This window comes from Triticum aestivum, chromosome 3A (assembly GCF_018294505.1).
Source record: "Triticum aestivum cultivar Chinese Spring chromosome 3A, IWGSC CS RefSeq v2.1, whole genome shotgun sequence".
Taxonomy (NCBI): Eukaryota; Viridiplantae; Streptophyta; class Magnoliopsida; order Poales; family Poaceae; genus Triticum; species Triticum aestivum.
Genome location: NC_057800.1, coordinates 656,133,657 through 656,158,643, shown reverse-complemented (window position 1 = coordinate 656,158,643; position 24,987 = coordinate 656,133,657). Strand labels below are relative to the sequence as shown.

The following is a 24,987-nucleotide window of genomic DNA, read 5'->3' as shown; positions in this document are numbered from 1 at the left end:
AACCGCTCATACTGCCTCTCTCTTGGTGAGGTGGGACTAAAAATCAGCTTACTAAGAAACTCTAGTACCGGTTCATGGCATGAACCGGTACTAAATGTCTTCGTGGGGGCCCCAGCCTGACCATAGCCTGACACAGCCTCATTAGTACCGGTTCGTGGCATGAACTGGTACTAATGATGCCCGCCCGCCTAGCCGTTGGAACCGGCACTAATGGTCACATTAGTGCCGGCTCAAATTCCAACCGGCACTAATGTGCTTCACATTTGACCCTTTTTCTACTAGTGATGGCTGCCTCCTCTTGCTTCCCATTTGCTGCTCGCTATAGTCTCTTGCTCACGGCAACACTGGTCCTAGCGCTGAGCCACGGAACATACGGTTAAGGCGATGACGGTGCCGGGTTGGGCTCATCCTTCTACGACGACTCGTGCCCGAGTGTGTGCGACATTGTCCGGCGCGTCTATAAGTGCATCTAGTGCCACCCCTAGTTGGTTTTGGAGTATTGACGACAAACCTAGTTGAGGGACTAATGTGTTTGTGAGAATTGCAGGATAACATAGGTAGAAGTCCCTCATTGATTCGGTTTTACTACCAGAGATGACCCCTAAAAATGTATGAAGACATTGAAGCCAAAGGTGGTATATGAAGATATTCACGTTGAAGTCTATGACAAAAGAAGACACGTTATGAAGCCTATGGAGCTCGAAGACTTAGATCTTTCGTAGTTCTTTTTATTTTGTGTTGAGTCATAGGAACCACCGTACTGTTAAGTGGGGTCTAGGAGAACCAGTTAGAATGACTTAAGTGATGCCCAAACTAAAAACCTATGTCTTCGAGTGAAGACAATGAGAGTGAATCTTGTCCAGAGCCGGACAAGTCAGCTTTGCTTGTAGCCCAAGTAAAGTTGCCATGAGAGTTTAAAATCTGACCGTTGAGACACGTGTCAGTTCCTTAGTGACCCAAGGTCATTTCGGACAAATCAGGTCGGGTTGCCAAGTGGCTATAAATAGCCCACCCCCTACAACCATAAACGGTTGGCTGCTCAGATTTCAGTGCACGGCTTTTGTCATTTGAGAGCAACCCACCTCGAAGCCTTTGAGAGAAAATTCCTAGCAAGGAGAAAAGCCCTAACCAACCAGTGCCAGATAATATTGGGCATCACTTAAGTCTTCTTGTCTGTGTGATCTGAAGACTTATTACACTTGAGGACTGTGAATCCTCCAGACGGTTAGGCGTCGCGTTCAGAGCATCCAAGAGACATTGTGGATTGCCAGTGAACGAAGTCTGTGAAGGTTTGGGAGTCTACCTTGAAGACTTACCAGAGTGATTGGGCGAGGACTAAGTGACCTTAGCTCAAGGAGAATACGGTGAGGACTTGGTGTCCTGAGCTGCGTGTTCAGGACTGGGTGTCCGGGACTGTGTGTCCTAAGGTTTAAATACCTAGCCGCTCCAACCAGACATACAGTTGTCACAGCAACTGGAACTGGTCCAACACATCATTGTCTTCAACGAGTCACTGGTTTCATCTTCACTTCCTTATTCTTACTGCTACTCATTGTGAAGCCATTGCATGCTTGCTCTATCTTTTGTCTTCACAACGTGAATGTATGATCTGTTTGGCTTCATAAGTTCTTCCTACCTGATCCTTATTACACTGCAGCTGTTTGTCTTTGTGCTTTCACTCTACTGAATACTTGACCATGGCTTGCCTAGTGTAATCTAACTCCCGCTGCATAGTAAATAGGCAAAATCTTCGCTGTTTGTCTTCATAACTCCCACGTTTTGAAGACTTTCATAAAAATCGCCTATTCACCCCTCCTCTAGTCGATATAACGCACTTTCAATTGGTATCAGAGCAAGGTGCTCCCTTGTTCTGTGTGATTCGGTTTAACCACCTGGAGTTTTAGCTATGTCGACTGCAGGGATAATCAAAGTCTCCGCTGCGTGCCCCGTCTTCGATGGAACTGAATATCCCTACTGGAAGAATAAGATGCGCATGCATCTTGAAGCCATTGACGTCAACCTATGGTATGTTGTCGAGAACGGCGTTCCCAAGGCTGGAGAAGGTGTCACTGCTGCTGATGTCAAGAAGTTCACTCAACTGGACTCTACTACCAAAAATATCATCTGTGGTCATCTGACAAAAGGACAGTATGGCCGTGTGAGTGCCTTGAAGACATCCAAGCTGGTCTGGGACTGGCTCTCCAAGGTCAATGAAGGCGTCTCAACCCAGAGAGATCAGAGAATCAGTGTTCTTCGCAACCTCTTCAACCACTTCAAGCGAAATGACAATGAGAATATCCAGCACACATTTGACCGGCTCACTGACATCACAAATGAACTTCAAGCCCTCGGCGCCACTGAGATCACCGAACATGAAATCCTCAAGACGCTGCTGAGATCACTTGATAGTTCGTTTGACATCCTAGCCCTGATGATTCAAGAACGTCCTGATTTCAAGACACTCGATCCGTCTGACATACTTGAGAGGCTCAACACACATGAGTTCCAACTTTCTGAGAAAAGAGATATCTATGGTCCAAACTATGGGCGAACTCGTGCCTTGAAGGCAAAAGCTGTTTCCTCATCTGAAGAAGAATCTGACAGCAGTTCTGATGATCCTGAAGACATTGGAAGGGAACTTGCAATGCTAGTGAAGAAGTTCCAAAAATTCACCAAGAAGAAAGGCTTTAGAAAATCTTCACGAACAAGCTCAAGGAATGATGAAGCTTCTGCTCATGACTACAAGAAGAAAACATGTCACAAGTGCAAGAAAACTGGACACTTCATCTCTGAGTGTCCACAGTGGGACAATGAGAACAGAAGGAAGAAGAAGAGCAAGGAATATGATTCTGATGACAAGAAGAAGAAGAAGAAATACTCAAAGTCTTCTTCCAAGTCTTCCTCAAAGTCTTCATCACACAAGAAGAGCTCATCTGGCAAGGCACGTGCGTTTGTTGGCAAGGAAATGGATTCAAAGGAGGAGTCCGCTTCTGAGGAGGCAGAGGTGGAATCTGAGGAGGAGTCTAATTCTGGCATTGCGAGTCTGGCTACAGCATACGTCGCCAAGTCCGTCTTCAACACTGAAGACAATGACTTCATCACCGACACTGATGCAAATGACAAGAACGACTCCACTCCTACCTACTGCTTCATGGCACACGGTGCCAAGGTAAACACATGCACTACTCGCTATCAAACATCTAGTGACGATGACTCTGACTGTGATTCAAAACCAAGCTACAAAACACTTGCTAAAATTGCAACTGAACAACAGAAAGCTATGGAACATATTCAAAAACTGTTAGACAGAAGCGATGATCTGTTGGGTGCTGAAATGACTCGATCTAAATCCTTAATTGAAGACATAAAAAATCTTCACGTTAAGTATCAGGAACTTGAAGATCGTCTTGATACTCTCTCAACAACTCATGAAAAGCTTTCCTATGATTATCTTCAAAGGAATCAAGAACTTGAGAAATTGAGAGCGGCTCATGAAGATCTTCAAAAGGAAAACGAATCACTTCGCGCCGAACAGATCAGTTCCGCTCAGGAAGGATTTGAACCACCATGTCTTAAATGCATTGAGCGTGACAATGCTACTTCTGTTGCTGAATGTTCCACTGCTACTGTTGTTGCAATATCTTCAACTGTTGATGTGGTAACTAACCCCTCTGCTGAGGATACCACTGCTATTGCTGATGAGAATGCTAGGTTGAAGACATTGCTTGAAACAGGGATGTACAAAAGTCTTAAAGGACATCAGACATTATGTGATGTCCTCAAGAAGCAGATTCTGAACCGAAACCCTAGGAAAGAGGGTGTTGGGTTCGTAAGGAAAATAAATGCAGATGGCTCTTACTGGAAACCTAAGCAGTACCCCAAAACCACATGGGTTGCCGAAAAGGAACCTTCAGCAGATCCATCCAATTTATCTGGCTTCACATGTGCTAACCCCATTATTATTGATGAATCCTTTGATGCAAACTATAAACTGTTTAAGAATCAGAATGGTGAAGTGTTTGCCAGGTACATTGGTACTAACTACAGGAATGGACCGCCTATGATGAAGATCTGGGTACTGAAAAAGTGTCTGGAAAATCTTCCTGTGAATGTCTTCATGACACCTCACTTGAAGAAGACAAACCTCAGACCAAAGGCTTCATATGGTCCAAAGGCTTCATACAAACAGAGGACTCACCTGAGTCACACTAACGCAAATGTTTTGCAGGGAAACCATACTCAGGCATATGAATATGAGAGCGGTTCATCGAACCGTCATCTTCATATGACCAAAAATTATTCTGCTTATTCCTATGAGTATTATTGTCCACCTGCAAGACTGTTTGCTAAGGCTTCAAAGCCAAAATTCTCAGATGTTGCACTTAGACTTATTGCTTCTAAGCCATCCTTGAAGATGTGGGTGGTTAAGAAAGCTTAACTCTCTTTTGTAGGGAAAGGTCTCTAGCAGAAAAACAAAATGTTCTGACGCTACTGCTGGGGACCTTAAAAATCTTGTAGGGCGCAAGATAAAATGCCCGAATGGCATCATTATGTACTTCGTTCCTGAATCGCATGCTACTCTCCCTATTAGTCCTAATCTAGATCTAAGTTTTCATAACCCACTGGTTCGTCAAATTTTTTTGCTTCACAACTCTCTTTGTGAAGCCTATCCCCCTAACTGCACTTTAGGGTACGACACCAGCGTCTTCAAAGTCTTCAGAATGGATTATTGACAGTGGGTGTACAAATCACATGACTGGCAAAAGAAGCCTTCTTATGGACTCAACCTTACGTCCATCCGACAAGAGCCACATCACATTTGCTGACACTGGTAAAAGTAAGGTATTGGGTCTAGGTAGAGTTGCAATCTCAAAGGATCAACACATGGATAAAGTCATGCTTGTTGAATCCCTTGGCTTCAACTTAATGTCTGTCTCAATGCTTTGCGATTTGAACATGATCGTAATGTTTGGAAAATATCTTTGCCTAGTACTAATGGAATCTGACAAGTCTCTAGTGTTTGAAGGGTATCGAAAAGATGATCTGTACGTGGTAGATTTCTCAGCAGGGCCACAACTTGCAGTATGTCTTCTTGCAAAAGCTTCAGAATGTTGGCTTTGGCATCGGAGGCTTGGGCATGCTGGCATGAGGAACCTCCACACCCTTGCGAAGAAGAAGCATGTCATAGGCATCGAGGGCGTCAAGTTCAAGAAAGATTGAAAGTGCAACTATCCCTAGGTGGTTTTGGTAATTCATAACAACATATAGCTCATTGAGCTAATGCTATTCCAAGATGATTATTTCAGGAAAGCTCAATGATTGGCATGGCATGGAAGTGAAACTGGAACCCTCAAAATGCTAAGGATGAAGGATTGGCTCAAGCTCAAAAGCTCAAGACTCTTCATTTTATATTTTAGTGATCCAAGATCACATTGAGTCCATAGGAAAAGCCAATACTATCAAGGAGGGATGAGGTGTTGCTTAATGAGCCTCTTGCTTCATGTGCTTAGTGATATGCTCCAAAACCCTCAACTACTTTCCCATATCCACATATGACCTAAACCCTAAGCCAAACTCGGTCCTACCGATTCTTCCTATCCGGCGCCACCGAGTTTCACTTGTCATTAGCCACTGCCGAACCCTAGCAATTCGGTTCTACCGATAAGGATCTCGGTCTCACCGAGATGGGATTGCAAACTCTCTGTTTCCCTTTCGTAACTTTTCGGTCTCACCGAAAGAGCGAATCGGTCCCACCGAGATTGCAATGTAAACTCAGTGTTTCCCCTTTGTAACTTTTCGGTCTCACCGAGTTCCACTCGGTCTCACCGAAAGAGCAAATCGGTCCCACCGAGTTTGCCTGACCAACTCTCTGGTTAGCTAATTACCAAATTCGGTCTCACCGAGTTTGTGTAATCGGTCTCACCGAGATTACGTTATGCCCAAACCCTAACCATATCGGTCCTACCGAGTTGCATGTCAGTCCCACCGAAAATCTCTAACGGTCACTAGGTTTACATTTTCGGTCCGACCGAGTTTTTGATTCGGTCCCACCGAGATTGGAAAACTGTGTGTAACGGTTGGATTTTGTGTGGAGGCTATATATACCCCTCCACCTCCTCTTCATTCATGGAGAGAGCCATCAGAACACACACACCATTCCAACTCATATGTTCTGAGAGAGAACCACCTACTCATGTGTTGAGACCAAGATATTCCATTCCTACCATATGAATCTTGATCTCTAGCCTTCCCAAGTTGCTTTCCACTCAAATCTTCTTTCCACTAAATCCAAATCCTATGAGAGAGAGTTGAGTGTTGGGGAGACTATCATTTGAAGCACAAGAGCAAGGAGTTCATTACCTACACACCATTTGTTACTTCTTGGAGAGTGGTGTCTCCTAGATTGGCTAGGTGTCACTTGGGAGCCTCCGACAAGATTGTGGAGTTGAACCAAGGAGTTTGTAAGGGCAAGGAGATCGCCTACTTCGTGAAGATCTACCGCTAGTGAGGCAAGTCCTGTGTGGGCGATGGCCATGGTGGGATAGACAAGGTTGCTTCTTCGTGGACCCTTTGTGGGTGGTTGCTTCTTCGTGGACCCTTCGTGGGTGGAGCCCTGTGTGGACTCGCGCAACCGTTACCCTTGGGTGGAGCCCTGTGTGGACTCGCGCAACCGTTACCCTTCGTGGGTTGAAGTCTCCATCAACGTGGATGTAGGATAGCACCACCTATCCGAACCACGGGAAAAACATCCGTGTCTCCAATTGCGTTTGAATTCTCCAAACCCTTCCCTTTACATTCTTGCAAGTTGCATGCTTTACTTTCCGCTGCCTATATACTCTTTGCATGCTTGCTTGAATCATGTGATGATTGCTTGACTTGTCCTAAATTAGCTAAAATCTGCCAAGAACTAAAATTGGGAAAAGGTTAAGTTTTTATTTGGTCAAGTAGTCTAATCACCCCCCTCTAGACATACTTTCGATCCTACAAGTGGTATCAGAGCTTTGGTCTCCATTTGCTTTGATCTCCATAGCTTTTGGTGGTCATAGCCTTGGTTTCACAACCTAGGAGAGTATGGCGTCTAGCGAGGGAAATTATCACCGTAGAGGTCCTTACTTTGATGGTACTAATTTTGCTAGTTGGAAGCATAAAATGAAAATGCATATTCTTGGACATAACCCCGCCGTTTGGGCTATTGTGTGTGTTGGTTTGCAAGGTGACTTCTTTGATGGGAGAGAACCAAACCGTGAAGCTACCGCGGATGAGTTGAAGATGTTGCAATACAATGCTCAAGCTTGTGATATTCTCTTCAATGGATTGTGCCCCGAAGAATTCAACAAAATCAGCCGTCTTGAGAATGCAAAGGAAATTTGGGACACTTTGATTGATATGCACGAAGGTACCGACTCCGTCAAGGAATCCAAGTTGGATGTGCTTCAAAGCCAACTTGACAAGTTCAAGATGAAGGATGGTGAAGGTGTCGCTGAAATGTACTCTAGGCTTGCTCTCATCACAAATGAGATTGCCGGCTTAGGAAGTGAAGAGATGACCGATAGATTCATCATCAAGAAGATTCTAAGAGCCTTGGATGGAAAATATGATACCGTGTGCACATTGATCCAAATGATGCCCAATTACAAAGATCTCAAGCCAACGGAGGTGATTGGAAGAATTGTTGCTCATGAGATGTCACTTAAGGATAAAGAGGAACTTCACAACAAATCAAGTGGTGCCTATAAAGCCTCATGTGAAGCCCCTACATCATCAAGTGAGAAACAAGACTTCAATGAAGAATTGAGCTTAATGGTGAAGAACTTCAACAAGTTCTACAAGAGTAGAAGCAAAGATAGAAGCTTCAAGTCAAGGTCCTACAATGACAAAAGATCTTCTAGTCGAGAGCGAAACTGCTACAATTGTGGAAGACCCGGACACTATTCCAATGAGTGTACGGCTCCCTACAAGAGAAGAGAAGATTCTCCAAAAAGAAGAAGCAAAGGATCACCACCAAGAGAGAGAAGGAGTAGAGATGATCGTTATGAACGAAGATACTCATGGAGAAGCAAGGATTCGGAAAGGAAGGAAAAATCATCAAGGAGCTATACAAGACGAAGACATCAAGCTCATGTTGGTGAATGGGTATCCGGCTCCGACTCCGACAGCCACTCCGAAAGAAGTTATCACTCCGACTCCGAAGATACTCAAGATGAAGGTGTTGCCGGTCTAGCACTTGTGTCAACCAACTCCTACGACATATTTGACTCACCAAATGAAGGAATTGGAAGATGCTTCATGGCCAAAGGTCCTAAGGTAACACACCCCGAGTATGTTGATTTCAATAGTGATGAAGATGAGTTGTTAGGTGATGATTTGCTTATTGACAACTCTAGTGATGAATACTATGATGAAATGTCAATTAAACATGCTAATCAAGATAAAACGAATGACAATGATAAGGAGAAGATTGAGGCCCTAACTAAAGAACTAAACACTCTTAAGTTAGCTCATGAAACCATCTTCGAAGATCATCGAGAACTTTTAAGAGCTCATGAGAAATTACGCTTTGAGAAGCTCAATCTTGAGCAAGAGCATGAGTTCTTAAAAGGCAATCAATGATGATCTCCGCAAGAAAAGTTCTTCTTACATTGCCAAGCGTTTACTCTTATCCACTTACATGCCTCAAGTCAAGTCTAGTAACAAGAAAGATTCTTCCTCTAGCAGTAACAATGATCATGTTAAATCCAATATTGTTGCTTCTAGTAGTTCTCTTGATTCCACTAATGATTCTCTTAGCCAAGTTACACTTGAGCAAGAAAATAGTTTATTGAAGGGAATTATAGAGAAAGGAGTGTACAAAAGCCTTGCCGGGAGTAAGCAATTCGAGGAAATTGTGCGCAAGCAAGGAATGCACCGGAAGAATCAAGGTGTTGGTTTTGAACGAAAGTTCAATGCCAATGGAGTTGAGTGGGAAGAAGATCAATACCCCAAGACAAAGTTTATTCCTCAACAAGAGAAGTATGATACTTCTTTCAAGGGGACACAAGCTCAAGATGATCTTCCACCACAAGACTACAAGCAAAAAGGCAAGGACAAGCTTCAAGAGGAAATTGATGCATTTGAAGAAGCTCCAAAGACCTTAGTCAAGTGGATTCCCAAGACTACTTCAAGTTCCACTTCATCAAGTACGACTACAACTCCAAGGATTCCCATCAAGATGGTGTGGATCCAAAAGAAGAAGAACTAGAGAGTTCTCGAGGGTGACTCCGCCAACATACTTCACTCTTATCATTTTGGCAAGAACAAGTGCAATCAACTTCCACATCTTGCACTAGTTCAAGGAGTCACAAACCCTCTTGTTGGTAAGACAAGGGACAAGGTAACCTAAAAGTTTTCATGGACATCATCTTGTGTGTGCATCACTCTATGTCTATGGATATCCTTGTTTGTTCCTTGTGGGACTAACCCATGTAGGTATTGAAAGTGCAATTCACTCAAATGGATAGCTCCAAGAGATCTACATCAACATTGAGCATCCACATCTTCAATATCTACATGAAGTCATCATCGACAAAACCCAAGGTTAGTTCATCCCTCTTAGGGGGGATATCACATCTAGGGGGAGCTTTACTCTAAGACTTGAGCTAAAGCAACTCTAAAGATGTGAACAAAACAATGCTTTATGTAAAAGTGGTAACCCCACTTGAGCTTAAACGATGAGTATGACCTATGATCAAGTGTTCTCACTTGACTCCTAAGTCAATATACTCATATATAGATGACCTAGTCATCGCAAATTGCTTGATAGATGCTAGAATTGGTTGTGCATGCCTTGTCACATATTTCATTTGCCATCTTATTGTGTGAGCATGCTGGTTGCATATTTTACTCATTCGAGGACATCCACTTGTTGTTTTGATTGTTCGGCTTTATTTCTTTTTGCCAAGTGGATGGACAAGAATGCCTAAGAACCTCCTCTAGCTATCTATGCTTTTCTCGTCTCAAAGTCTATTCATGTTGCATCACAAAATTTGATCAAGTCAGATTCGAACCACTCTGTGTGAGGAGTGCTCGGAGTCCCCGATTCGTCATAGACTTAAACTTCCAAAACCTCTTTATGATTCTCGGTCTGACCGATACTCCACTTTCGGTCCTACTGAGATCATTAAGTTGATATAGGTTTTCGATCTCGGTGCAACCGATTTGAACCTTTCGGTCACACCGAGTTTCAGTAACTGCTTGCAGTTATGAATCTCGGTGCCACCGAGTTGTTCCACTCGGTCACACCGACAGGGTCGGGCTATATATAGTCACGGGCAAAAGTTTGGAAATTTCTCCAAACCCCTTCGCCCGCGCGATAGCCTGCTCTGCCCTCGTGGTCTCCGGATCGTCTTCTCGCCGCCAGCCGCCTCCAGTCGCTAGTCTCCGTCGCCGTCAACGGGAATTCTGCCCCGCCGTTGCCGCCGTAGCAAGTCCCCGCTGAACTAGGGTATGGACTTGATCTTTGTGCTATTCTCCAATCTGATTCCTAGCACATTGTGATCTTCATGATTCTTGCCATGATTGAAACACTCCTATCCAGTCAAAACGCTCATAGATTAGGTTCGATTCGAAAATTCTAGGTTTAGGTCTCCGCCGAAACCATCTCGAACCCACCGAGTTGAAAAACTCGGTCCCACCAATTTGGCTTATGCCATTGCACAAGTGAGACTCGGTCTGACCGAGAATTACTTATCGGTGTGCCCGATTTTGGAACTTTGTGAAACCCTAGCAGTCTCGGTGCCACCGAACTGTGACTCGATCCTACCGAGTTCACTAGTTTAGGTTCCAAAACTGCTTCGGTATCACCGAGTTTGAAAATCAGTAGATCCGAGATGATTTCAGTGGGAAACTAAAACTAAGTTTTTGGATCATTCTTTTGCAAAAATCTCTGCATTTTGTGATGCTCATCCTTTCTACCTCATCTATAATCTGTTCACAGGGTCAGCAGCCAGTTTGCAGCATGTCTGATCAAAGTGATAGCCAAAACATGTCAGAGCAGCAAGTGCACATGAGTGAGGGCACTAGTCCCTCAAGTTCTTCAGATGAGGGCAGCAGGAGCACCCCTAGCAACTTGCCAAAGGCTGCCACGAGACAGAGGAAGAAGAGGACTTCAGATTCCGAGTATGAGGACTATGTGGCAAAGGAAGAGGCCACTTCCAAGAGAGTTGAGCTAGCTCAAGGCACAAAGCCAGGGCTGAAAATCAAAAGGCCAGCAGGCAGGCAGCCCATGTCAAAGGCAAGAGCCTCAACTGAGAAGCCCACTCCCCAAGAGCCAGTTGCTGCAGAAGGCAAGAAGAGGAAGGAAAGGGTCAAGAAGACCGTAGCCAGAGTGCTAGGAAAAGCTTCCATCATGGAAGAGGAAGAGGAAGAAGAGGTAGCTGCACCAGCACCCAAGGCACCCAAGCTGATGGGTGATGCCATAAGGTCAGGGGCTACTGCATCTAAGCCCAAAGCTGCCTCCAAGCCAAAACCAAAGAGGAATACAAGGAGCATTCCTGCAGCTGAGAAGAACAAGGCCCCAGTGCCTGAGACTGTTGCTGAAGAAGAGGAAGAGAATGTCCTGAGAAAGCTAAAGCCCGAGATCCCAGACCACAACGATGCTCATCCTGTGGCTGAGGATATGAAGCTCAGGAGAGATTGAGGGCTGAGGAAGTGGAGAGAAGCAGACCCGTATGCTTCAAGGAGAAGGACTACCGTGGACTACAGATTTCACACCAAGGAGCAGCATGATTTTTATGAGACAGTGCTGCTAGATAAGAAGCCCATTGTCTGTGATATGTGATGGGTTGATTGGCAATATATCAAGGACAACGAAGAGCACTATCCTGGAGTGCAAGACAGCTTCATAGCTTGTGGAGTAGCTGACTTTGTTGGGCAGAAGCTCACAAAGTGGAATGAGGAGCTTATAATGCAGTTCTACTCCACGGCACATTTTTATCCAGATGGGAGGATCACATGGATGTCTGAGGGTACGAGGTACCAATCCACTATTGAGGAATGGGCAAAGTTAATTAATGCCCCAGAGGAGCATGATGATGACATGGACATATATGCCAAGAAGAAGATGGACCACAACTCAATGTCTAATATGTACAAGGAGATCCCAAATGAAGCACTTGATACTTTCAAGTTTGGCTCAGTGCATTATCTTCTGTCAGGTCTGCCTACGATCAATTGGATACTAAGGCACACCTTACTGCCCAAGTCTGGAGATCACAAGATGATCAGAGGCCATGCTATCAACTTGCTACATGTGTTTGATGTGCCTCAGAAGTTCAAGGTGATGAGCCTCATAGTGGAAACAGTCAAGAGGACTGCAGCAGATCAGAAGAGGAGTTGCGGATATGCCCCTCAAATTCAGGAGCTCATCAACTCCAAGATGGGCACGGGCATATATTTATTGGACAAGGAACATTTGCCCATCCGTCCAGATTTTGAGGACAACCAAGTGGTCATGACTGAGAATGAGCCATCATCAGTTCAAGCACAAGCAAAGAAGGAGAAGGCAAGAAAGGAGAAAGCTGCCAAGATGCCAACTCAAGAGGAGGCATCTGAGTATTTCTTGAAGACTAAACAAGAGCAGCTTGATTACTTGATTGCATCCACGCTGAGGATTGAGCAAAGTCTGGCCACCCTCACTCAAAGTCTGTCGGGTTTCGTAGTAATTTCAAAAAATTTCCTACGCACACGCAAGATCATGTGATGCATAGCAACGAGGGGAGAGTATTGTCTACGTACCCAACACAGACCGACTGCGGAAGCGATGACACAACGTAGAGGAAGTAGTCGTACGTCTTCTCGATCCAACCGATCAAGCACCGAAACTACGGCACCTCCGAGTTCGAGCACACGTTCAGCTCGATGACGATCCCCGGACTCCGATCCAGCAAAGTGTCGGGGAAGATTTTCGTCAGCACGACGGCGTGGTGACGATCTTGATGAACTACAGCAGCAGGGCTTCGCCTAAACTCCGCTACAGTATTATCGAGGAATATGGTGGCAGGGGGCACCGCACACGGCTAAGGAATAGATCACGTGGATCAACTTGTGTCAACTTGTGTGTTTAGAGGTGCCCCTGCCTCCGTATATAAAGGAGGAGAGGAGGGGAGGCTGGCCGGCCAAGGGGGGGAGGCGCAGGAGAGTCCTACTCCCTCTGGGAGTAAGATTCCCCCTCCAATCCTAGTCCAACTAGGATTCCTCGGAGGGGAAAAGAGGAGGAGGGGGCCGGCCACCTCTCCTAGTCCTAATAGGACTAGGGGAAGGGGGGGCGCGCAGCCCATCTAGGGCAGCCCCTTCTCTTTTCCACTAAGGCCCACTATGGCCCAAATAGCTCCCGGGGGGTTCCGGTAACCCTCTCGGTATTCCGGTAAAATCCCGATTTCACCCGGAACACTTCCGATATCCAAATATAGGCTTCCAATATATCAATCTTTACGTCTCGACCATTTCGAGACTCCTCGTCATGTCCGTGATCACATCCGGGACTCCGAACAACCTTCGGTACATCAAAATGCATAAACTCATAATATAACTGTCATCGTAACCTTAAGCGTGCGGACCCTACGGGTTCGAGAACAATGTAGACATGACCGAGACACGTCTCCGGTCAATAACCAATAGCGGGACCTGGATGCCCATATTGGCTCCTACATATTCTACGAAGATCTTTATCGGTCAGACCGCATAACAACATACGTTGTTCCCTTTGTCATCGGTATGTTACTTGCCCGAGATTCGATCGTCGGTATCCAATACCTAGTTCAATCTCGTTACCGGCAAGTCTCTTTACTCGTTCCGTAATACATCATCTCACAACTAACATATTAGTTGTAATGCTTGCAAGGCTTATGTGATGTGTATTACCGAGAGGGCCCAGAGATACCTCTCCGACAATCGGAGTGACAAATCCTAATCTCGAAATACGCCAACCCAACATCGACCATTGGAGACACCTGTAGTACTCCTTTATAATCACCCAGTTACGTTGTGACGTTTGGTAGTACCCAAAGTGTTCCTCCGGTAAACGGGAGTTGCATAATCTCATAGTCATAGGAACATGTATAAGTCATGAAGAAAGCAATAGCAACATACTAAACGATCGGGTGCTAAGCTAATGGAATGGGTCATGTCAATCAGATCATTCTACTAATGATGTGACCTCGTTAATCAAATAACAACTCATTGTTCATGGTTAGGAAACATAACCATCTTTGATTAACGAGCTAGTCAAGTAGAGGCATACTAGTGACACTCTGTTTGTCTATGTATTCACACATGTATTATGTTTCCGGTAAATACAATTCTAGCATGAATAATAAACATTTATCATGATTATAAGGAAATAAATAATAACTTTATTATTGCCTCTAGGGCATATTTCCTTCAGTCTCCCACTTGCACTAGAGTCAATAATCTAGATTACACTGTAATGATTCTAACACCCATGGAGCTTTGGTGCTGATCATGTTTTGCTCGTGGAAGAGGCTTAGTCAACGGGTCTGCAACATTCAGATCCGTATGTATCTTGCAAATCTCTATGTCTCCCACCTGGACTAGATCCCGGATGGAGTTGAAGCGTCTCTTGATGTGTTTGGTCCTTTTGTGAAATCTGGATTCCTTTGCCAAGGCAATTGCACCAGTATTGTCACAAAAGATTTTCATTGGACCCGATGCACTAGGTATGACACCTAGATCGGATATGAACTCCTTCATCCAGACTCCTTCATTTGCTGCTTCCGAAGCAGCTATGTATTCCGCTTCACATGTAGATCCCGCTACGACGCTTTGTTTAGAACTGCACCAACTGACAGCTCCACCGTTTAATGTAAACACGTATCCGGTTTGCGATTTAGAATCGTCCGGATCAGTGTCAAAGCTTGCATCAACGTAACCTTTTACGATGAGCTCTTTGTCACCTCCATATATGAGAAACATATCCTTAGTCCTTTTCAGGTATTTCAGGATGTTCTTGACCGCTGTCCAGTGATCCACTCCTGGATTACTTTGGTACCTCCCTGCTAAACTTATAGCAAGGCATACATCAGGTCTGGTACACAGCATTGCATACATGATAGATCCTATGGCTGATGCATAGGGAACATCTTTCATATTCTCTCTATCTTCTGCAGTGGTCGGGCATTGAGTCTTACTCAATTTCACACCTTGTAACACAGGCAAGAACCCTTTCTTCGCTTGATCCATTTTGAACTTCTTCAAAATTTTGTCAAGGTATGTGCTTTGTGAAAGTCCAATTAAGCGTTTTGATCTATCTCTATAGATCTTAATGCCTAATATGTAAGCAGCTTCACCGAGGTCTTTCATTGAAAAACTTTTATTCAAGTATCCCTTTATGCTATCCAGAAATTCTATATCATTTCCAATCAGTAATATGTCATCCACATATAATATCAGAAATGCTACAGAGCTCCCACTCACTTTCTTGTAAATACAGGCTTCTCCGAAAGTCTGTATAAAACCAAATGCTTTGATCACACTATCAAAACGTTTATTCCAACTCCGAGAGGCTTGCACCAGTCCATAAATGGATCGCTGGAGCTTGCACACTTTGTTAGCTCCCTTTGGATCGACAAAACCTTCCGGTTGCATCATATACAACTCTTCTTCCAGAAATCCATTCAGGAATGCAGTTTTGACATCCATCTGCCAAATTTCATAATCATAAAATGCGGCAATCGCTAACATGATTCGGACGGACTTAAGCATCGCTACGGGTGAGAAGGTCTCATCGTAGTCAATCCCTTGAACTTGCCGAAAACCTTTTGCGACAAGTCGAGCTTTGTAGACAGTAACATTACCATCAGCGTCAGTCTTCTTCTTAAAGATCCATTTATTCTCAATTGCTTGCCGATCATCGGGCAAGTCAACCAAAGTCCATACTTTGTTCTCATACATGGATCCCATCTCAGATTTCATGGCTTCAAGCCACTTTGCGGAATCTGGGCTCACCATCGCTTCTTCATAGTTCGTAGGTTCATCATGATCTAGTAGCATGACTTCCAGAACAGGATTACCGTACCACTCTGGCGCGGATCTTACTCTGGTTGATCTACGAGGTTCAGTAGTATCTTGATCTGAAGTTTCATGATCATTATCATTGGCTTCCTCACTAACTGGTGTAGGTGTCACTGAAACAGTTTTCTGTGATGAACTACTTTCCAGTAAGGGAGCAGGTACAGTTACCTCGTCAAGTTCTACTTTCCTCCCACTCACTTCTTTCGAGAGAAACTCCTTCTCTAGAAATGATCCATTCTTAGCAACGAATGTCTTGCCTTCGGATCTGTGATAGAAGGTGTACCCAACAGTTTCCTTTGGGTATCCTATGAAGACACATTTCTCCGATTTGGGTTCGAGCTTATCAGGTTGAAGTTTTTTCACATAAGCATCGCAGCCCCAAACTTTAAGAAACGACAACTTTGGTTTCTTGCCAAACCACAGTTCATAAGGCGTCGTCTCAACGGATTTTGATGGTGCCCTATTTAACGTGAATGCGGCCGTCTCTATAGCATAACCCCAAAACGATAGCGGTAAATCGGTAAGAGACATCATAGATCGCACCATATCTAGTAAAGTACGATTACGACGTTCGGACACACCATTACGCTGTGGTGTTCCGGGTGGCGTGAGTTGCGAAACTATTCCACAGTTTTTCAAATGTACACCAAACTCGTAACTCAAATATTCTCCTCCACGATCAGATCGTAGAAACTTTATTTTCTTGTTACGATGATTTTCAACTTCACTCTGAAATTCTTTGAACTTTTCAAATGTTTCAGACTTATGTTTCATTAAGTAGACATACCCATATCTGCTTAAATCATCTGTGAAGGTGAGAAAATAACGATATCCGCCACGAGCCTCAATATTCATTGGACCGCACACATCGGTATGTATGATTTCCAACAAATCTGTTGCTCTCTCCATAGAACCGGAGAACGGTGTTTTGGTCATCTTACCCATGAGGCACGGTTCGCAAGTACCAAGCGATTCATAATCAAGTGGTTCCAAAAGTCCATCAGTATGGAGTTTCTTCATGCGCTTTACACCGATATGACCTAAACGACAGTGCCACAAATAAGTTGCACTTTCATTATCAACTCTGCATCTTTTGGTTTCAACATTATGAATATGTGTATAACTACTATCGAGATCTAATAAGAATAGACCACTCTTTAAGGGTGCATGACCATAAAAGATATTACTCATATAAATAGAACAACCATTATTCTCTGATTTAAATGAATAACCGTCTCGCATTAAACAAGATCCAGATATAATGTTCATGCTCAACGCTGGCACCAAATAACAATTATTTAGGTCTAATATTAATCCCGAAGGTAGATGTAGAGGTAGTGTGCCGACCGCGATCACATCGACTTTGGAACCGTTTCCCACGCGCATCGTCACCTCGTCCTTTGCCAGTGCTCGCTTATTCCGTAGTCCCTGTTTCGAGTTGCAAATATTAGCAACAGAACCAGTATCAAATACCCAGGTGCTACTGCGAGCTCTAGTAAGGTACACATCAATAACATGTATATCACATATACCTTTGTTCACCTTGCCATCCTTCTTATCCGCCAAATACTTGGGGCAGTTCCGCTTCCAGTGACCAGTCTGCTTGCAGTAGAAGCACTCAGTTTCAGGCTTAGGTCCAGACTTGGGTTTCTTCTCTTGAGCAGCAACTTGCTTGCCGTTCTTCTTGAAGTTCCCCTTCTTCTTCCCTTTTCCCTTTTTCTTGAAACTAGTGGTTTTGTTAACCATCAACACTTGATGCTCCTTCTTGATTTCTACCTCCGCAGCTTTCAGCATTGCGAAGAGCTCGGGAATAGTCTTGTTCATCCCTTGCATATTATAGTTCATCACGAAGCTCTTGTAGCTTGGTGGCAGTGATTGGAGAATTCTGTCGATGACGCAATCATCCGGAAGATTAACTCCCAATTGAATCAAGTGATTATTATACCCAGACATTTTGAGTATATGCTCACTGACAGAACTGTTCTCCTCCATCTTGCAGCTATAGAACTTATTGGAGACTTCATATCTCTCAATCCGGGCATTTGCTTGAAATATTAACTTCAACTCCTGGAACATCTCATATGCTCCATGACGTTCAAAACGTCGTTGAAGTCCCGATTCTAAGCCGTAAAGCATGGCACACTGAACTATCGAGTAGTCATCAGCTTTGCTCTGCCAGACGTTCATAACATCTGGCGTTGCTCCAGCAGCAGGCCTGGCACCCAGCGGTGCTTCCAGGACGTAATTCTTCTGTGCAGCAATGAGGATAATCCTCAAGTTACGGACCCAGTCCGTGTAATTGCTACCATCATCTTTCAACTTTGCTTTCTCAAGGAACGCATTAAAATTCAACGGAACAACAGCACGAGCCATCTATCTACAATCAACATAAACAAGCAAGATACTATCAGGTACTAAGTTCATGATAAATTTAAGTTCAATTAATCATATTACTTAAGAACTCCCACTTAGATAGACATCCCTCTAATCTTCTAAGTGATTACGTGATCCAAATCAACTAAACCATGACCGATCATCACGTGAGATGGAGTAGTTTTCAATGGTGAACATCGTTTATGTTGATCATATCTACTATATGATTCACGCTCGACCTTTCGGTCTCCGTGTTCCGAGGCCATATCTGCATATGCTAGGCTCGTCAAGTTTAACCTGAGTATTCTGCGTGTGCAAAAACTGGCTTGCACCCGTTGTAGATGGACGTAGAGCTTATCACACCCGATCATCACGTGGTGTCTGGGCACGACGAACTTTGGCAACGGTGCATACTCAGGGAGAACACTTCTTGATAATTTAGTGAGAGATCATCTTATAATGCTACCGTCAATCAAAGCAAGATAAGATGCATAAAAAGATAAACATCACATGCAATCAATATAAGTGATATGATATGGCCATCATCATCTTGTGCTTGTGATCTCCATCTCCGAAGCACCGTCATGATCACCATCGTCACCGGCGCGACACCTTGATCTCCATCGTAGCATCGTTGTCGTCTCGCCAATCTTATGCTTTCACGACTATCACTACCGTTTAGTAATAAAGTAAAGCATTACATCGCGATTGCATTGCATACAATAAAGCGACAACCATATGGCTCCTGCCAGTTGCCGATAACTTGGTTACAAAACATGATCATCTCATACAATAAAATTCAGCATCATGCCTTGACCATATCACATCACAACATGCCCTGCAAAAACAAGTTAGACGTCCTCTACTTTGTTGTTGCATGTTTTACGTGGCTGCTACGGGCTTAAGTAAGAACCAATCTCACCTACGCATCAAAACCACAACGATAGTTTGTCAAATAGACTCCGTTTTAACCTTCGCAAGGACCGGGCGTAGCCATACTTGGTTCAACTAAAGTTGGAGAGACAGTCGCCCGCAAGCCATCTCTGTGCAAAGCACGTCGAGGGAACCGGTCTCGCGTAAGCGTACGCGTAAGGTTGGTCTGGGTCGTCTCGTCCAACAATACCGCCGAACCAAAGTATGACATGCTGGTAGGCAGTATGACTTGTATCGTCCACAACTCACTTGTGTTCTACTCGTGCATATAACATCAACATCAATAACCTAGGCTCGGATGCCACTGTTGGGTTTCGTAGTAATTTCAAAAAATTCCTACGCACACGCAAGATCATGTGATGCATAGCAACGAGGGGAGAGTATTGTCTACGTACCCAACGCAGACCGACTGCGGAAGCGATGACACGACGTAGAGGAAGTAGTCGTACGTCTTCTCGATCCAACCGATCAAGCACCGAAACTACGGCACCTCCGAGTTCGAGCACACGTTCAGCTCGATGACGATCCCCGGACTCCGATCCAGCAAAGTGTCGGGGAAGAGTTTCGTCAGCACGACGGCGTGGTGACGATCTTGATGAACTACAGCAGCAGGGCTTCGCCTAAACTCCGCTACAGTATTATCGAGGAATATGGTGGCAGGGGGCACCGCACACGGCTAAGGAATAGATCACGTGGATCAACTTGTGTCAACTTGTGTGTTTAGAGGTGCCCCTGCCTCCGTATATAAAGGAGGAGAGGAGGGGAGGCTGGCCGGCCAAGGGGGGGAGGCGCAGGAGAGTCCTACTCCCTCTGGGAGTAGGATTCCCCCTCCAATCCTAGTCCAACTAGGATTCCTCGAGGGGAAAAGAGGAGGAGGGGGCCGGCCACCTCTCCTAGTCCTAATAGGACTAGGGGAAGGGGGGGCGCGCAGCCCATCTAGGGCAGCCCCTTCTCTTTTCCACTAAGGCCCACTATGGCCCAAATAGCTCCCGGGGGGTTCCGGTAACCCTCTCGGTATTCCGGTAAAATCCCGATTTCACCCGGAACACTTCCGATATCCAAATATAGGCTTCCAATATATCAATCTTTACGTCTCGACCATTTCGAGACTCCTCGTCATGTCCGTGATCACATCCGGGACTCCGAACAACCTTCGGTACATCAAAATGCATAAACTCATAATATAACTGTCATCGTAACCTTAAGCGTGCGGACCCTACGGGTTCGAGAACAATGTAGACATGACCGAGACACGTCTCCGGTCAATAACCAATAGCGGGACCTGGATGCCCATATTGGCTCCTACATATTCTACGAAGATCTTTATCGGTCAGACCGCATAACAACATACGTTGTTCCCTTTGTCATCGGTATGTTACTTGCCCGAGATTCGATCGTCGGTATCCAATACCTAGTTCAATCTCGTTACCGGCAAGTCTCTTTACTCGTTCCGTAATACATCATCTCACAACTAACATATTAGTTGTAATGCTTGCAAGGCTTATGTGATGTGTATTACCGAGAGGGCCCAGAGATACCTCTCCGACAATCGGAGTGACAAATCCTAATCTCGAAATACGCCAACCCAACATCGACCATTGGAGACACCTGTAGTACTCCTTTATAATCACCCAGTTACGTTGTGACGTTTGGTAGTACCCAAAGTGTTCCTCCGGTAAACGGGAGTTGCATAATCTCATAGTCATAGGAACATGTATAAGTCATGAAGAAAGCAATAGCAACATACTAAACGATCGGGTGCTAAGCTAATGGAATGGGTCATGTCAATCAGATCATTCTACTAATGATGTGACCTCGTTAATCAAATAACAACTTATTGTTCATGGTTAGGAAACATAACCATCTTTGATTAACGAGCTAGTCAAGTAGAGGCATACTAGTGACACTCTGTTTGTCTATGTATTCACACATGTATTATGTTTCCGGTAAATACAATTCTAGCATGAATAATAAACATTTATCATGATTATAAGGAAATAAATAATAACTTTATTATTGCCTCTAGGGCATATTTCCTTCAAAGTCAGCAGAGCCTAGAGAGAATCATGGAACAAAAGTTCTATGACTTGGATGTCAAAGTAACGGAAGTTTAATCTGCAGTGGAGCAGCTCCAGGAGGACATGCAGGAGAGGAGAGGCAGGACTACCACTCATGCCTTTGCCAGAGTGCCACGAGGCCCGAGGTCATCTGCCGTGCCAGTTGCTGACACCAGAGCCACCACTTCAGCACCAGCCACAGCCTCAGTTCCACCAGCTCCAACATCTACTTCAGCTCCAACTCCAGCGTCTACTTCAGCATCTACCGAAGCCTTCGTCCTTGGAGTGATCTAGACTCCACCACCACTAGAAGATCAAGCCTGAGCGTCGATCTAGTGCTATGCATTTTCTAGGAACTTTTTGGTAACTTGTTGCCAAAGGGGGAGAAGATGTATAGATCATAGGCTTCGAGAGAGAGAGTGTTGCTTTTCTCTCTTGCTTTATTTGGTGGTTTTTCAAACTTGTTTGCTTTTGAGTGCTTGAGATACTATGCTTATGAGACATTGATGATCATGTGTTTGATCATAAGCTACACTTAATGCTTGCTTAATGCTATTATTTTATCTATCTTATGTGATCATTCACTATTCTTGGTGATGAGTGCATGTATTTCATTCTTATCATTTTAAGCGCTCCACCAAGATGTATGTGACATGGAAGAGTAACCCATGACTCTAACTCCTTGTGCATTTGCAGTCCAAAGCAAATTTTAAATATGCACAAATTTAGGGGGAGCTCTTACTTATCACATACTTCTCAAAGCGACGATATATTTCATGCTTATTATCATTTGTCGAAGCTTTGATCTATATGTTGTCATCAATTACCAAAAAGGGGGAGATTGAAAGTGCAACTATCCCTAGGTGGTTTTGGTAATTCATAACAACATATAGCTCATTGAGCTAATGCTATTCCAAGATGATTATTTCAGGAAAGCTCAATGATTGGCATGGCATGGATGTGAAAGTGGAACCCTCAAAATGCTAAGGACAAAGGATTGGCTCAAGCTCAAAAGCTCAAGACTCTTCATTTTATATTTTAGTGATCCAAGATCACATTGAGTCCATAGGAAAAGCCAATACTATCAAGGAGGGATGAGGTGTTGCTTAATGAGCCTCTTGCTTCATGTGCTTAGTGATATGCTCCAAAACCCTCAACTACTTTCCCATATCCACATATGACCTAAACCCTAAGCCAAACTCGGTCCTACCGATTCTTCCTATCCGGCGCCACCGAGTTTCACTTGTCATTAGCCACTCCCAAACCCTAGCAATTCAGTTCTACCGATAAGGATCTCGGTCTCACCGAGATGGGATTGCAAACTCTTTGTTTCCCTTTCGTAACTTTTCGGTCTCACCAAAAGAGTGAATCGGTCCCACCGAGATTGCAATGTAAACTCAGTGTTTCCCCTTTGTAACTTTTCGGTCTCACCGAAGGAGCAAATCGGTCCCATCGAGTTCGCCTGACCAACTCTCTAGTTAGCTAATTACCAAATTCGGTCTCACCGAGTTTGTGTAATCGGTCTCACCGAGATTACGTTATGCCCAAACCCTAACCATATCGGTCCTACCGAGTTGCATGTCAGTCCCACCGAAAATCTCTAACGGTCACTAGGTTTACATTTTCGGTCCGACCGAGTTTATTGATTCGGTCCCACCGAGATTGGAAAACTGTGTAACGGTTGGATTTTGTGTGGAGGCTATATATACCCCTCCACCTCCTCTTCATTCATGGAGAGAGTCATCAGAACACACACACACCATTCCAACTCATATGTTCTGAGAGAGAACCACCTACTCATGTGTTGAGACCAAGATATTCCATTCCTACCATATGAATCTTGATCTCTAGCCTTCCCAAGTTGCTTTCCACTCAAATCTTCTTTCCACTAAATCCAAATCCTATGAGAGAGAGTTGAGTGTTGGGGAGACTATCATTTGAAGCACAAGAGCAAGGAGTTCATTACCTACACACCATTTGTTACTTCTTGGAGAGTGGTGTCTCCTAGATTGGCTAGGTGTCACTTGGGAGCCTCCGACAAGATTGTGGAGTTGAACCAAGGAGTTTGTAAGGGCAAGGAGATCGCCTACTTCGTGAAGATCTACCGCTAGTGAGGCAAGTCCTGTGTGGGCGATGGCCATGGTGGGATAGACAAGGTTGCTTCTTCGTGGATCCTTTGTGGGTGGTTGCTTCTTCGTGGACCCTTCATGGGTGGAGCCCTGTGTGGACTCGCGCAACCGTTACCCTTGGGTGGAGCCCTGTGTGGACTCGCGCAACCGTTACCCTTCGTGGGTTGAAGTCTCCATCAACGTGGATGTAGGATAGCACCACCTATCCGAACCACGGGAAAAACATCCGTGTCTCCAATTGCGTTTGAATTCTCCAAACCCTTCCCTTTACATTCTTGCAAGTTGCATGCTTTACTTTCCGCTGCCTATATACTCTTTGCATGCTTGCTTGAATCATGTGATGATTGCTTAACTTGTCCTAAATTAGCTAAAATCTGCCAAGAACTAAAATTGGGAAAAGGTTAAGTTTTTATTTGGTCAAGTAGTCTAATCACCCCCCTCTAGACATACTTTCGATCCTACAAAGATCACTTATGCGGTGCCTGTGAAGCAGGGAAGATGACAAGGGCAAAACATCCTTCGAAGACAATCATGACTACTACTCAACCCTTCGAACTGCTCCACATGGATCTTTTCGGCCCCACTCACTACTCAACTTTTACGACTACTGCTTGCCTCTATGGCTTCGTCATTGTTGATGATTACTCTAGATATACTTGGGTGCACATAATCCTTTACAAGATTGAAGTGCAGGATGTCTTCAGATGCTTCGCCAATCGTGTTATGAACAATTTTGGCGCCAAGATAAAACACATCAGAAGTGACAATGGCACTGAATTCAAGAACACTGGCCTTGATACATATCTTGATACCTTGGGCATCACACATGAATACTCAGCTCCATACACGCCACAGCAGAATGGCGTCGTCGAACGCAAGAACAGAACACTCATTGAGATGGCCAGAACAATGCTAGATGAATACAAGACTCCAAGAAAATTCTGGACTGAAGCCATTGACACTGCATGCCATACAATCAATCGTGTTTATCTTCACAAGATTCTGAACAAGACATCTTATGAACTCCTAACTGGCAAGAAGCCAAATGTCAGTTACTTCAGAGTATTTGGCGCAAGGTGCTGGATCAAGGACCCACCCCACACCTCAAAGTTTGCACCAAAAGCACATGAGGGCTTTATGCTTGGATATGGAAAGGATTCGCACTCCTACAAAGTCTTCAATCTCTTTCATTATAAAGTGGTTGAAACAGTGGATGTGCGGTTCGATGAGACAAATGGTTCACAAAGAGAGCAACTGCCAAATGTGCTAGATGAGATTCCAGCTAGTGAATCAATCAAGCTAATGGGAACTGGAGAGATTATACCTTCTGAAGCTCAGCCTGAAGAAGAACTTATCATCTCAGCACCTGATCAACATGAAGACAATGCTCAGCCTGAAGACATTCCTCCCAACAACAACACAGATCAGCA

General features: G+C 44.4%; 1 pseudogene; it reads left to right on the top strand.

Annotated features, from left to right (window-relative positions):
- Nucleotides 1–284: 284 nt before the first annotated feature.
- Nucleotides 285–24,987, top strand: part of LOC123057100 (peroxidase 54-like) — a 33,945-nt pseudogene continuing 9,242 nt past the window's right edge.